The following is a 5,279-nucleotide window of genomic DNA, read 5'->3' as shown; positions in this document are numbered from 1 at the left end:
CCCATAATGACTTGTGGCTGTGCAGGTAAGCCTTGGGTCTTGAAAATATCTGTCCGTCTCTTTGAGCCTGGGTGAAGCTTTCCGCAGGATGTCATGGCCTCTCCAGCATCCCGGGTCATCCACTGGGTTCTCCAGGGAGCCAATCAACCGTCCTTCACCCAGAGTTGCATTGCGTTCGAGGTCTTGAAAATCTTGTCTTAACCGGTCTTGATTATTTAATCAACCTCGCATCACTCGTGTTATGCACTCAACCGAAATCTCGTCTACTCAAGCATAGCAATATGAAATTTTTCGTCCCGGGGCCAAGTATCGGGGTTGTTGTGTGCCTACCACATGATACTACAACCTTTACTAAAATTTCTAAGTACCTAAGCAGCATGCAATTGGGCATAGGATGGTAGAACTACGATGCATAAAACATAGGTGATAGTATGATCAAAATGACTTGCCTGGTGATGTTGACGAAGAAGATTTTCTCGAGAAAATAACTTGATAGACTACTCGTCACTCTCTGATGAAATTTATATAACAAACATATCATTCACATAAGCACTCATACTAGCAATCATTCTAGCAATCAAAAGAGAGAGTGAATAAGAATCCGAAAGAAACTTCAAATAAGACTAGGGAGTCTTCTACTACATCAAACACTAAATGGTTTTTGTCCAACAGAAAATAATAACAAGGAACTAAGATATAAGTTTAACTAAGATAAAATGAAGTATTTTTTCACAAAACTATTTAAAAGTATTTCCAAACGGGATTTGAAACCGTGGAGAAACCAATTACAAGTTATCAGGGAACTAGAATTGATTTCATGATAACAAATAAAATAAAAATAAAAACTTGTTGAGAACCTACTGTTTAACTAACAGAAACTAAACATAAACTTTCTGAAATATAAAAGAAATTAATTTAAAAACAATTATAGAAAAAAATAGCCATAATCCTAAAAGAACTAAAACAGAATCTGTTTTGGTAAAAACCCAAGTAAAAATATCTAAAAAAACTGAAACTGAAACTACTGAAAGATATGATCAATAGGAAGCAGCAGCAAAAAGAATCAAATTAAAAGCTATTTTTAAACTCCCGGAATAAGCAAAACAAGCTTTAATTCAAATCTGATCTAACTCATTTTTTATAAATCCAAACATAGACAAATTATATATCTACATAAACTGCATAAAATTTTTGATCCAACGCAAAAAGAATCACCTAATTCGGAGTTATAGACTAATAGATATGAATTTTCTAAGATTGCAATTTTCTGAAAAAACTGCAATACGGGATTTCGTGAATCTCACCATGGGTGACACAGAGGAAGAACTCCGGCGAGGTAGCTGCTCCGGCGAGGTGGGGAGGTCGCCGGCGGGGTGGGGAATCGGCGAAGGAGTAGCACGGCAGGGGGTGGGGCGCTGGAGAGGCTCGGCAGGGGTAATGGGGAAGCGCCACGAGACCTACTGTACTCCGTTCTTGACAGGAAGATGAGGATGGTGGCGCCGTGGCTATGAGCACGGAGAAGGCGAGGTGATGGGGAAAATGGAACGAGGAGAGGAGGGGCGTTCTTATAGGGGTGGTGGGAGGTGCTGGGAAGGAAAGAGCTTCGCGAATCCCGGAGGTGGGGATTCCTGTGTCCATGGGAGGGAAGTTTCTGTGACGTGAGTGAGAGGCACACGAGGAAGAAGATCTCCTGTTGGGCCAAAATAGGAAAGTTCTTAATGGGCCAGCCCTTATTTCCATTTAATAGAGATTTCTTTCCTATTTTTAAAACTAGGAAACTAAAACGGTAAAAGGGAATTCAAATCAATTCGGAATAAAAAGTTTCTATATACTAAAATTATCAGAAAAATAAAATATAAATGATGGGCATTTTTCCACGGCAAAAATAAAAACTTTAAAAATAATTATTTTCACAAAATTGCCTAAAAGATTTATTTTCTTTTGCAAATAATTTTCAAAAGACCCTCTAAGTTTTAGGGTTCAAATAACTTTCAAAATGCCCGTGGGTTTGAGGGTCATGTTCCTCCTCTCTTTTCTGTTTGACAGAATGTATTTCCCGGCATTTCTTGCACGAAGAAAACGAATAGAAATGCAAAAGAATTCAATGCAAATATCTCCATTCAAATTCTTTATAGTTGAAGAAGTCATGTCATCTTCTCTCTTTGCTTTTAAAAGATTGAATTTGAATTCACCGGAGAAGGGGAAAGTCATTTTATTCCCTCTCATTCAAAAGTTTTGAAAAGTTTCAATTTTCCACTCAAGTTTCAATCACTCAAGCAAACAAACAATCAATCTAATAATATTATTAACATTCCAAAATTTGGGATTTTACACATGTGGGACATGACTCTGCTAGCATGTCATCCCTTACTTGGAATTCTATGCACTTATGATTGGAACTATTAGCAAGCGTCCGCAACTACTAACGTTCATTAAGGTAAAACCCAACCATAGCAATAAGATATATTGGTCCCCCTTCAATCCCATATGCATCAATTTCTATGCTAGGTTTGAAGATTCTATCACTCTAGCCTGCCAATACATAGTCCTATCAACATACAACTAACCCTATGGTGTGATCCACGCGCGCGATCATATGATGGCACCAAAGGACAGCAACATAACCACAAGCAAATTAAACATCATAACAATTCATCAACGATAATCTACTCACACATCATAGGATAGCAACACATCATTGGATAATAATATGTAGCATAAAGCACCATGTTCAAGTAGAGGGTACAGCGGGTTGCGGGAGAGTGAACCGCTGAATATAGATGGGGGAAGATGATGGAGATGTTGGTGAAGATGACGGAGGTGTTGGTGTAGATGACGGAGATGATGGTCACACGATAATGTCCCGGGAGGCGTTCTGGCGCCGCCGGGAGAGAGGGGGAGAGAGCCCCCTCCTTCTTCTTCTTCCTTGACCTCCTCCCTAGATGGGAGAAGGGTTTCCCCTCTGGTCCATGGTCTCCATGGCGGCGGAGGGGCGAGAGACCCTCCGAGATTGGATCTCTCTCTCTGTGTGTCCTTCTGTTTCTGCGCTCCCAGATTCTACGTTTCACCGTTTCTTAAATTCCCGGAGATCCGTAACTCTGATTGGGCTGAAAGTTTAACACGATTTTCTTCCAGATATTATCTTTCTTGTGGCGAAAGAAGGGCACCAACCGCCGTAAGAAGTGGCCACAAGCCTGCCAGCCGAAGGGCACCAACCACTGTAAGGAGTGGCCACAAGCCTGCCAGCCGCGGCTGGTGGGCTTGTGGGCACTCCGTGCACCATCTCATGTTGATTATTCTTCCCAGAAATCATAAATATTCTAAAAAAAAATCCATGTCAATTTTTATTGCGTTCGGACTTCGTTTGGTATGGATATTCTGCGAAACAAAAAACATGCAACAAACAGGAACTGACACTAGGCACTGGATCAATATGTTAGTCCCAAAAATAGTATAAAAAGTTGCCAAAAGTATATGAAAGTTGTAGAATATTGGCATGAAACAATCAAAAATTATAGATACGACGGAGACGTATCAGAGATCTCCTCAACAGAGTTTACCTTCCTACCTGTTGGAGCCCCCTCAGTGTGCCATTGAGAATAATTTGTCATCATCTCATCCAATAGCTTTGTGGCAGCACCAAGTGTAGTTGACATAAAGGTTCCTCCCGTGGCCGAGTCTAACAGATTCTGCGAGGTAAAGTTCAATCCTGCATAGAAAGTTTGGATAACCATCCAAGTAGTCAAACCATGAGTAGGGCAATTCTTAACAAGAGATTTCATACATTCCCAAGCTTGAGCAACATGTTCATTATCCAGTTGCCTAAAATTCATAATGTTACTCCTCAATGGGATAATCTTAGCAGGCGGGTAATACTTCCCAATAAAAGCATCTTTGCACTTATACCAAGAATCTATGCTATTCCTAGGCAAAGATTGAAGCCACACTTTGGCTCCTCCTCTCAAGGAGAAAGGAGAAAGCTTAAGTTTAACAATATCATCATCTACTTCTTTATATTTTTGCATATCACAGAGCTCAACAAAATTGTTCAAGTGCAAGGCAGCATCATCTCCAGCACCGGAGAATTGATCTTTCATAACAAGGTTCAGTAAAGCAGGTTTAATCTCATAGGACGTGGGCTCAGTGGCAGGAGCAGCAATAGGAGTGCAGATAAAGTCATTGTTGTTGTGACTAGTGAAGTCACACAACTTGGTGTTCTCAATGGAACCCATAGCAGCAGCAACAAGCAAGAACAAAGCAACTAATATTTTTGCGGTTTTTTGTATGAGACTCTAAAGCAAAAACTTAGAAAGCAAACTAACAAGACTAAAAAGCAAAAGTAAAAGATGGTGTGCAACTCCCCTATCTTGAAGAGTGGAGTCCCCGGAATGGCGCCAGAAATTCGCTTGATGAAGAGTTGATGTATATACTTCTCTCCCCTCGTTGGATACCCCAAGTGGAAGGTGGAGATGTAGTCAGCAGCAAATTTCCCTCACACGGAGACTGTAAGGTTTATCGAACCAGGAGGACTCCTAGGCTCAACAAGTAGGTGTATTCCACCCTGGCGCTAGCAGAAGACGTGGACGTGCACACACAACAAATAACTTTGCTCCCAACGAGTACAGAGAGGTTATCAATCTCTCCGGCCTTGTAGTTTGCAAATGATCAAAACACAAGCGGGAAGGTGATAGTGATTGCAACGGAAAAGTAAATGAAAGCGATAAATGATGGAGGTGTAAACAATGATGGTGATATGGACCGGAGTCGTATGATGTTCACTAGTGATGTCTCTCTCCCAAAAGACGATAAACAACTATGCTAGGGTAAACAAATCACAGTTGGGCAATTGACAGAATTATGATCACACCGCAATGCTAATTATGCTCCTTGATAGTTAGAGGTTCAATAGTAATGGGCAGTATGCCAAGACAAGTAGACCGTTTATTCATCATCCTCTACTTACTAATCATCCACCTTGAGATATCTATCCAGAACACCTCTCTGGTATTAAGTTGCGAGCCCCAGGCAAAGTGTAAACTCAAAGCAGCGGACAACTACATTAACGAACTATGCGTAAGGTAAACAATCCTTGCAACCGTGGCCACAAGCACCGTTGTTTTCTCCCTGGTGGCAACAAACACATCCCCTAGTCTCATGTTTCTATCACTCAAGCTAGACATCGAACGGCCCGAACCCACAATCATGCATAACGCTCCCTCTTGGAGTTACGATCTACTACTTGGCAAAAGCAATAAAAAGCAACAGAGAACATGCATGAA

This window comes from Hordeum vulgare, chromosome 7H (genome assembly GCF_904849725.1).
Source record: "Hordeum vulgare subsp. vulgare chromosome 7H, MorexV3_pseudomolecules_assembly, whole genome shotgun sequence".
NCBI lineage: Eukaryota > Viridiplantae > Streptophyta > Magnoliopsida > Poales > Poaceae > Hordeum > Hordeum vulgare.
This window is presented reverse-complemented; position numbering follows the sequence as displayed.